Source organism: Eleutherodactylus coqui, chromosome 8 (assembly GCF_035609145.1).
Source record: "Eleutherodactylus coqui strain aEleCoq1 chromosome 8, aEleCoq1.hap1, whole genome shotgun sequence".
Classification (NCBI taxonomy): Eukaryota; Metazoa; Chordata; class Amphibia; order Anura; family Eleutherodactylidae; genus Eleutherodactylus; species Eleutherodactylus coqui.
Window position 1 is genome coordinate 176,965,103 of NC_089844.1, and position 11,659 is coordinate 176,976,761.

Below are 11,659 nucleotides of genomic sequence, written 5' to 3' on the forward strand. Positions count from 1 at the left end.
CCTAACACCGTACGCGGACTTTAAATACTGCATGCAGGTTTTTATGTGTCTTAATTGTGGTTCTAAAGTGCAACATAAACATGACCCCCCTGAGGCCGCTCTCACACGTGTTCAGAAAACGCAGCTTGAAATCGTGGCATTTTTACCGTAATTTCGAGCAGCGTTTTTGAACACAGGTTACAGCTTCTGACAGCACTCTTCAATGCACCCCATCATTGTGATGGGTGAGGAGGTGTGTTAAAAACCACAAAAATGCAGGAACAGAACAGACAGCTCTCCAAAATCACAGCGTTAGAAACACCGTGTTCGAGCACAAATTTGAGTAACCTCATCGAAATCTAAGGGAGTGTTGTACCGCGGTTAGTACGGCACTCGGGGCGCTGTGCTAATAGCGGTAAAAAGAGGTATGTGTGAGAGAGTGGCCTGCGGGGCTACAAACAAATCTTCATGTAGTGCAGGAAATGTGTCATGTTTGGAAAGATTACGCCAAGGGGCAGATCATGTATGCAGCACGAGGGGCGTGTGGGGTGGAGGCCCGGGGTGGGGGGGCCCCGAGCTGAACTTTTGCACCCGGGCCCCTGAGCCTTTAGGTACGCCCCTGCCGCGTATTATGCGTGTGTTGTGTATGCAATCGATACGCGGTAATTTGCTGGCAATAAAATACATTGCCATACACAGTTCCACTCATATTTGTGGGTAGGAGTTGCGTACAATGCAAGTGCAAAAAAGAATGCAGCATGTTCTTCCTTGCGGTGTATTACATGCAATAAAGTACATTATTCACTATTGATGCATAATCAATGCCGCCCATATGTAATTACATTGCATATGGGTGGCATGTATATGCGCCATTGGGTAGCACAGGAAATATAAACAAAAAAAAAATAGGTTGACTGCACATAATAGCATGCGTGAGATAGGCTGTCATGCGCAGTACAATTTTGCTGCTATACACAGCGATGGGGCAGGTCACCCGCGGCTCCACAGCGGTAACACGCTGCATGACCCACACAGCATTTTACGGCCATGTGAGCCCAGCAATGGGCAGTGTTCATGTTTTGTGCTTCATTCTTGAACCACATTATAGTCATTGCGGTCTGTCCGATGCTGTTCGGTTCCGTCCAAAGCAGACCCGTTCAGCCTATGGGGAATCCCCTTCCCAACTCCCTTAATGCAGCATAAAAGTGGAATACACAATTCCCTGTATATAGTGATCTTGAACACGCTGATATAACCTGGGTATATCCTGTATATAATTAATAATATGTACAGCTGGTATAAATTATACCAGCTATACATATAAAATGTCATGTGATATATACCTCGTTGTGCCACATGGTTCACAGACTCCGCTCTCATTTTCACTTTTAGTGCATCACCAGCCAGTCCAATCACAACTGCAGTCTGTCAGTGAAAGGGAGGGTCGCGCCGGGGGAGTCTGCAGCCTGTAACTGGCTACCCGAGTAACACTCTCTTCCCTCTCTGGATGCCACCCACAGCCGAGCCAGAGGCTGCAGTGGTAAAACGGCGTATGGTGGAGGCTCCTGTTTGCTAGGGGGCCGGGCCACAATTGCGACTCCTAGTGGTATGCCAGTGCTTAACACTTAATTTAGTGACTTCCTTTGATTCTATTTTTTCTTGCATTAGAGCTAAAATTGAGAAATATATAAATAGATTCGCTGTGTGCCCCAGGAGCTCCGCTATCTTCCTCCTCCTCCTCAGTGTTTTGCGTCTGCAGGACAAATAACCCCCTTCCCTGCCCTGCTTGCAGAAAGACAGAAATATTTTTAATCCCACCTCCTTTGTCAAGCCCCATCCTAACAGTGCCAAAACTAGTGGAGATCATCGGCAGGAGCCTAACCCAATGTTATTTGCATCTTCTACAAGAGTATATATGTTTGCATCATGCCAAAAAGGCAGCAGACTGACATATGGAGAGGACAAGATTATCTCCTATTCACTTCCTTAGTTAGTTTCTAGGTTTATTGTTACTTACCCACCGTACATATACTGCAGATATGTACAAGGTTTGTATACAGCCGATTTTCCCATTAAGGTTTATGAGGGATTCCTGGGTCAAATCAACATGTTGATGCAGTTTACATTCCTTTTACCCTTTCCAATCCAGTGCAGACTCTCATCCGACATTAAGATTTCCCTACATAGCTCCGATATCGGACTAGGGCAGATACATCTTACTAACTCTATGCAGGACACTGTTCCAATGCTGGAGGCTTCTGTGTATGTATATTACAGTATGCAGGATAGCGCTCTATCATATACTGTAGCTGTCCTGTATACTGTAATATACATATGCAGAATAACCTATGACATCGGAGTGCTGTCCTGCATACTGTTAGAAACATGTATGGTGCCCAGTCTGACATCGAAGCTATGCAAGAATCCCTTCAATATCGGATCAGGGCCGACACTGGATTGGAAATTGTTACGTTTCAAAAAATTGTTATTAAAATCATCATGACATAAAATCTTTCATTGTTATGAATTTCTGTTGAGTAATTCCAAGGAATCCACAGCGTGCTCCCCTACCCAAAATAAATAAGGTGGCATGGGAATTGGATTGGAAAGGGTTAAGGGGTGATCCAAGGTAAAAAAAAAATTCTAAATGAAGCAAATTTGGTAAAATAAAAAAGAAGCATTGTTCACCCCGTTCTATCGCCCGCGGGTTCAGCATCATTGCCTCTGTCATCCCCACAGGTTTTGTGTACATGACAGCAGTGGTGACTTGCCCGTATATACACTTACTTCTTCAGCCAATCACTGGATATCTAAAGAAAGCCAATCAGGGGATCAAATCAGTGAGTAAAGCTTCCGGTTTAGAATTTTTAAATGTTAGATTTATTCCAGATTCACACGACCGTATTTGCATATGAAAAATGTGCGCACGCAATACGCCGAAAATGGAACCCATTGATTGCAATTCACAGGGGCGTATTTTGCCTGCACAACTCTGTCACACAAAAAGATATACAGCATGTTCTATCCTCTAGGGCATTTGAGCGAGGAAATAGAACATATGAAACTAATTAGGCTTATTAGCCATTTTAATGTACGGACTGTGGCTGCAGGTTATTATGCACGTGCAAATGGACATGATTTGCACAAGCAAGAAGTACAGTAAAAATGCAGTTATGTGTTCAAAAATGCAGCGTCCAATGTACAAATGCGAGGCGCAAATACGTGCAGAAATACTCATACTCTTGTGTGAATCCAGGCTTTATCATTAAAGGGGTTGTCCCGCGCCGAAACGTTTTTTTTTTTTTTTCAACAGCCCCCCCGTTCGGCGCGAGACAAACCCGATGCACTGGTTAAAAAAGAAAACCGGACAGTGCTTACCTGAATCCCCGCGCTCCGGTGACTTCTTACTTACCTGGTGAAGATGGCCGCCGGGATCTTCTCCCTCGGTGGACCGCAGGGCTTCTGTGCGGTCCATTGCCGATTCCAGCCTCCTGATTGGCTGGAATCGGCACGTGACGGGGCGGAGCTACACGGAGCCGCTCTCCGGCACGAGCGGCCCCATTCAGAAGAGAAGAAGACCGGACTGCGCAAGCGCGTCTAATCCGGCGATTAGACGCTGAAAATTAGACAGCACCATGGAGACGAGGACGCTAGCAACGGAACAGGTAAGTGAATAACTTCTTATAACTTCTGTATGGCTCATAATTAATGCACAATGTACATTACAAAGTGCATTAATATGGCCATACAGAAGTGTATAGACCCACTTGCTTTCGCGGGACAACCCCTTTAAGATCTGGGTTCAAAGTGATGTCTTAGAATCCAAAGTTCAGCTTCCAGGAATTCATGTGATGCTGGAAATGAGAAGTGAAAGTACTCAGAGATATAAAACCAAGAACAAAGGTTGTACATTATACAGGAACAAGACACCGAGAAGAAGGAACAGTCTATGTGAGATGGAGCTCCACCAGCACGAAAAAAAGATCCTCAGCTTCAGTCTGGATGATGGTCCTCGTGGTAATCAGGGATACAACCGGGTTCTCCTGCAGCTCTTCGGTTACACCGGTCATGGGAAATCTTCCTTCATCAACTCCTGTAAGTACGCGCTGGAAGAGGGTGAAAGACCTATAGCATATGCTGAAGCTGGAGAAAAAGAAGATGGAGGAGCCATGACCACAGTAAGGAAAGCCTACGACCTCACTGAGAACATCACTATGGTGGACAACAGAGGGTATAAGTTCATGAACAGCTTTGAGAGAGCGGAAATTTATGCCCAATTGGGTAAGAGAGAGCATCATACATTAGATTAGTAGGGTAGAACCTTTTAGAGTTCATCTATTTCCATGTCACATCCTGTTGTATGTTGTCTTGTATGACCAATCTGCGCAATAGGGAGGGTTTACATGGAACTGCAATCGCTCAGATAGACTCTCAGAAAAGTTGTTGAGGCGTAAAAAACAACAGTCAACAGTTTGCTCTTACATGGAGCGATGATTTGCTCATTAACAGTTTGCTAACACATCCTTCATAGAGGGGATCTCCAAGCAAAATAATTCACAAGTCGTTCAATACGAATGACTGTGACTTTATACCAAATGACTTTTGATCAACCAGCAACTGTTTCTTTAGGTGAGTTAAGCTGAAATGAAACGACTATTGAGTGAGTTATCTCTGATCACCCTGTTAATGGCCGTCTTTACATGGAATGACTGTCATTTGCATCTCCTATTTTGAGGGATTATTTGGCAGATAGTTTCCCTGTATAAAGGTATCTTTAGTTGATCATCTACAGAGCTTGCCAGGGAAGACAAGATTAATAGCAGCAACAAATGAGTTATATGTATGTACTAGCTGACATGCCCGGCCTCGCCCAAGTTAATTTGATACAGGTGTTTACTTGTTGTTTGCACGGAAAATTTAACGAAGTCAAGGTTACTTTAGAGTAACGGAGGAATAAAATATGTAGACACATAGAAGAGCATTAGATTCTCCTCAGGCTGCATGTACCGATGTACCACCCTTCCCACTCTTCTAATTTAGGACCTAAAGAATGCTCGCACCAAATTTCATGCTTGTACGACACAAGAGAAGTTACATTACATAAGGGTGCACTTACTTTTGCAATTAGCATTAAATAATCGAATTTTGACCCCTTTGATTTTCCTGTTTAGAACCTAAAGAATGGTCATTCCAAATTTCATGTTTGTAAGACACTGGAAAGTGCAAAAGTATTGCCTCCCCTATGTATCATACGTAATCTGATTACGGGAATTTAAGAATTAAGAGAATTAGATTACGTATGATACATAGGGGAGGCAATACTTTTGCACTTAGCATTGAATAATCGACTTGTGACCACTTTACCTTTACTATTTAGGACCTAAAAAAGGATCATCCCAAATTTCATGTTTGTACAACATCGGAAAGAATTAGATTTAGTACATTACATAGGGGTGACAATACTTTTGCACTTAGCATTGAATTTTCAAGTTGTGACCCCTTTACATTTCCTATTTAGGATATAAGGAATGCTCCTGCAAAATTTCATGTTTGTACGACTTCGGGAAGTTAAAGAATTAGTGTCAAGTCAGTCAGTGAGTCAGTAAGTGAGAGCTTTCACCTTTATATATATAGACTAGTAATTATTAGGACATTATAGTAGCAGTGATTCTGGTGGCACATCACACACACAGTAGCTTGATTGATTCCCATACAAGACAAACACAGCTTGGCTCCTCCCACAGTAGTGACATCACCGCAGGTCCTTTAGCCCACCGGATCTCTGTGGTGGTGGTAGCTCAGTGGGTTCTGTCAGGACTGCTGACCTGTGTAGGAAATTATAGTACCAGTGGAAATTATAGTACCAGCCCCACACAGCTCTGCTACATGGTACATGCATTATGATCCCCACACATCACACACACAGCTTAGCTCCTCACACAGCAGTGAAATCACCACACGTCCTTCAGCCCATCGGATCTCTGTGGTGGTGGTAGCTCAGTGTGTTTTGTCAGGACTGCTGAGTTGTGTCTTCTGAGATAATAATTGCTTTTCATTTTATTTTTGTCCTCCCAATCCAAGAGCCCTAACTGTGTTGTTCTTCTGTCGGTCAAGCTCTATGTTTTATATATGTTGTAGGACCTTCGAGCGATGAAGTTACCAGGGGCGGAGCATGGGAAGCACTCACACACAAACATACAGACAAGTGGTTGTTAGTAGTTCGATCTAGACAAAAGCTACGGATGAAGGTGATGCAGGACTCTGACCTAGAAGATGGGGGGGGGGGGGGTAGTGAGCAGTAAATATCTCATATGCACTTAGATGAATATCACTTCTGTTGCTCATGTGCTACTTCCAGGTTTTCCTTTATAACAGTAAGTTGCCAGCAATCTTGCAAAAATCACTAAATTTTGTGGAAAAATTCCAGTCCAAATGGCTTTTGTTTATGTATTAGGCATCACAAATGTGATTCTCAGGGGAGTTTGGGCAGAAATATTTTTTTCCCATGATGTGATTTTGCATACTGTCTTTATGCTATTATTTTGTAGATTTTAGTGATCTTGTTTTGTAACTTCAGGCCAGTGGTAGATTACATAGACCATAAGCCCTGAGCTGTGCACACAACGTGCCCCTCCCACCACATGCACAGTACGTATACTCAGTGGCATCTATTCTCTGTGCCCAGCACCACTCTTTTGGTCCTTTATACTTGAATCTGCACCCTCTCCCCATCCTGCTTCTATTCCCAATACACCTTTCCATAGTAATGGTGCCCACCAAACAATAATAGTGCCCCAAGAAATTATTAATTCTCCCCATAGTGCCCATGATGAGACATAATGCCTCATTTATGCTCCATAGTAATAGCTTCTTGCTTTGTAACCCTCACCAGGCCTCCACAAAATAATAGATTCTCCCATATGGTAATAGAGCCAGCAACAAAGTAATGAAGCCCCCTTCATGCTCACAAAATAATGAAGCACCCTCTGTGCCCCCAAAAGGTAATATAGCCCTTCTGAAGCCCTAGAGCCATCTCTGTGCCCCCACAAAGTAATAGAGTGCACTCAATACTCCCACAATGCAATAGAACATTTTCCATGCCTCCACAAAACAACAGAGCTCCTCTGTCTCCACAAAGTTGGAGCCTTTTCCATGTCCCTACAAAGCAACAGATGCTGCTCTGTGCCCCCAAATAAATACAGCCCCCTCCAAGCCCCTATAAAGTAATAGAGCCCCATCTATGCACCCACAAAGTAATAGAGCACTTTCCATGCCTCTACAAAACAACAGAGATCTTCTATGTTCCCACAAAGTAGGAGCCCTCTCCATGTCACCACAAAGCAATTGATCCCCCTTTGTGCTCTCAAAGTAATACAATCCCCTCCGAGCCCCAACAAAGTAATGCAGCCCCCTCTGTGCCACCACAAAGTAATGGAGCCTTTCAATGACTCCACAAAGCAAGATTGCTTCTTTCTGCCCCCACAAAGTAAGAGCCTTGTCCATGCCCTCACAATGTACAGACCTCCTCCATGCCCTCACCCAAAAAAGGAGCCCCTTGTGTACCCTCAAAAATAATAGAGTCAATCTGTCCCCCTTGCAATCCACAGCCCTCGCCCGTTCACTCATATGGGAGGAGTTGTATTTCCGATGCTTTAGCCTCATTACAGCATCCTCTGTTTATAACTCGCTGCTCTCTGGACAATAGTTGTAGGAGATGAAGAGGAAAAGCCGGCTGGGCCATACACAGGATGTGCAGTGTCTGGAATACATATTCCTCTGTGTGATTGACCATCAGCCTGTGAAGATGGTGGGTCGGTTTGGATGGCCACGGGCCCCCTGGGAGCAACAACACCCAGGAAGCCACCCAAACCATACTAGTATAACCGGTCACTGCTTGAATCAGGTCCTTGACAGCAGTCTATTGGGTCATGGCCTGATATTAACATACAGACAGTGACAAATGAAATTAGGATTGGGTTACACCGATTTGTATTGGCTTCTTCAAGTGGTGGACCCTGAGGGACCTTGTTTAGTAATACTTGGGTTCTGTGAAATAAAGAATTCGCGACTAGAGATGAGCGAGCATGCTCGGTTAAGGAAATTACTTAAGCGAGCATCGGCACTTAACTGCCTGCTCGTCCGAAAAGATTCAGGGGGTGGTGTGGGACAGCGGGGGGGGGGGGGGGGGGGGGAGATCTCTCTATCTCCCCAACGCTTCCCCTGCTCCTCCCCGCAACCCCCTGCTGCCTGCCAAATCTTTTTGAATGAGCAGGCAGTTACTCGAAAATGGCGATGCTCTCTTGAGTAATTTCCTTAACCGAGCATGCTCGCTCATCTCTATTCGTGACCATTCGCCTTTCATCATAATTTGTTTAGTGCACTTATTTATTAGCTGGTTGTTCGGTTCTCACCTGGTTTGTTATACGTCATGTCATTTGTTATGTCTTGTGTTTTTCATTACAATACTGTCAAGGCAGTTGGCTACAGAGACCACAACAGTGAAATCAAAGGTCTTGGGGCTACTAGTGTGTAACCCACAATGTGTCTGGACATCCCCTTTAATAAGCTGATGCTTATTAATATACAGAATGAATATTTGGCTTCTTCCAGGAAACTTCATCCCCGTTGGTGAGAAGGTGGAGTGGATGGATGACTATACAACTATGATGCACAAACTGGAAGATGCGGAGCTGAACCCAAACTACTCCGACTTCATTGTACCCATCTTAATATACAGGTGAGGGGTGATGGGTAACGAGGTTTGTCCAATTAGAAGTTAGGGTACTTTTTCAAGGAATCAGAAAAATAGTTTGCTCACGTCCACTTCACCCAAATGCTTTGTAGCTTGTAATGCATACAGAAATGGAGCTCATACCACACTGTCTAGTCCTAACAGCAGTACAAACAAGAAAATAGCCAAAAAGGTCGGCTTCACGGGTAAACAAACATGCTTTTATTTATAAATGGTGCCACATATCCAGAACAGGATGGGTTTCGACCTAATGCAGGTCTTGGTCACCACAGAGAGCTCAAAGAGGTGACTAAGGCCTCCTTCCCACGAACGGATTTACGCCGCGTAAATTCGCGGCAAAAATCCGCTGCGTGGCCCCCTGCTATTAGGTTCTATTGAACCTAATAGCACAATGCTCACGATGCGTAATTCCACCGCGGAATTACGCACCGCGATTTCTCCCGTCCTCACCCGCAGCATGCTCTATTTTCTGCGGGTGAGGACAGGCTGTACGCGCTGACGGCTTCCATTGCAGTCAATGGAAGCCGTCCGTTTACGCTATCTCCCGCTGCAACCAGCGGAAGATAGCGTGAAAAAACGCTTCCCCGCCTACCGCCGAGCGTCATATGACGCGACGGCGGTGGGCGGGGAAGCGTCTTCACGCGATCTTCCGCTGGTAAGTATGGGGTCTCTGGGGGGCGCCGTGACGGGCTTCACTGCGTAATATTACGCGGCGGAGCCCGTCACGCTCGTGGGAAGGAGGCCTAAGACCTGCATTAGGTCGAAACGCACCCTGTCACTGATATGTGGTACCATTTATAAATAAAAGCATGTTTGTTTACACATGAAGCCGACTTCTCTTTGGCTATTTCCTTCTTTTACAAGGGCCCACTGTTCGCTAAAAAAATGTTCAACCAAGCAATTTTATTTGAAAGTTGCTCCATGTAAATGTAGGGTTTGATAGGGTACTAAACCAGAAATCACTCATTAGCTTCCAATCGCTTCATTTCAGCTCACTGAAACAAAGGGACTTGTGAGCGACTTCTAACTTTGAACACAAGTAGTTGTTCATCTTTGAATGACTGCCTGTTCACAGTGAATAGAAGCAGAAACCAAAAATAGCAACAGCACGCAAAATAAATTTACTATCAGAGGTATACATACCTATAATCTAACCACATTAAATAATGCAAGGTTCTCAGTATATAATTTGATCAAATTACATTGGCCCATCTACCAACATCCAGGTGACCAAGCTCTCAGATGGGTCCTAACATTAATACCAGGTGGTGTATCTTAACCTGGGAAAGCTGAGTTCCTACCTCTCAAAATGCTCCTCTATGGGACTAAGCCTACAAATAAAACCAGGGAGGGTAGGATACCATATATGTTCACAGTGAATAGGAGCGGGCAGCCAGAAGTGACCTTAGATGTGCTCCACCTCCATCCACTGATCAATTATCGTTCCCGCGCAAAAAGACATGAGTGACATTCGTCCTGTATAAAACTACCCCTAGCCCAGTGTTGTCTCAATAGCAGAAAAAACTGCTAGGATCTGAAGGGTTGGATGGACATGTGAAAGTATTGAATTATATTTTATGTAGTTGTGTCGTGTGAATACTATCTGTGCTGTGTGCATAGCAAGAAATACATGAGAAAAGACAGGCATTGTAGTGAAGTTTTACTAACAGGGTCTCACAGACACTAAGCATGCAGCTTTGTCATAATTAACCTTTGTAATGTTTTGCTAAGAGAGAATTATCACAAATGTTGTAAACTTTGAATTGTTTTTGCTTTATGAGGGATGCAACACTATATCATACCCTCTTGCATTGAAACAGAAGAGCTTGGAAATATCACTTGAGTGTCTCTAATTGTGTTTTGCTCTGATGCATCGATAATAATTAGTCATACCTGATTGATAAGACTACGATATCCATTGAGCAGGGGTGTAACTATAGGGGACACAGTTGCTCCTGGGCCCAGGAGCCTTAGCGGGCCCATAAGGCCTCTCCTCTCCATATAAGGAGCCTAGTACTATGAATAAAGCATGGTCACAATTTATCATCATCTATGTTTTATTTCTCCAGCGCCACATGTTCCTTATCTGTCAGGAAAGAAGTGCAGACTTTTATGGACAACTGTGTGAAGATGACAAGTAATACATGTGCTGTGTATGGTGGGCTCTGCCCCTCAGGCTTGCTTCCCTCTTGCTTTGTGGCTGCCATCTTTTGACCAGCTAGGACTGGGGCACGACCATCAACATAAAAAACTCAGCGCTGTTTTATGTCTTATACAATCTTTCTAAAACACGTATAAGTGTGCCACAGTCCTGGCTTTATTTGTGCCAAAAAGTGGTATACATGCCTTTATTAAATGTTGTGGACACTTATGGCGTCTCAATTGACAAGGGGGTGTGGCTTAGTGGGAAGGGTCATGATTTAGCTAAAATATATGTGGCTTAAAACGTGCTAAACATTGATGTAAACTAAGTAAAATATAGTATAGTATTAGATAATTATGTCTAAAGATGCGTGAAATTTATCATATATCGTGAGTCACTGTGATAAATCTGGTAATTTTTACCTGTGTAGTCTAAGGCTAATTAAGCATTTTTGATAGCTGATATTTGTTCAACCAATAGCTCTCTCGCCATAAACCCCCATATATAGCGTATGAATGATTGCCTTGGTCATGTGTTTTGAGAGAAGAGAGGGGAATAAGCAACTACCAGGCCTCCCTGTCCCCCTCCAGAAACCTCTGTCCTCCTCCAAATCCTCAATCCCCTCTTCCAAACTCCTCTGTCCCCCTCCAGAACATTGTCCTCCTCTAGACATCTCTGTTCTTCTTCAGACTGCTGTCCTCTATCCAAATACTTGTCCTCTTCTCCAGACTTCTTTCTACTTCAAACTCACCTGAACCTCTCCAGACTCCTCTGTCTCTTCCTCC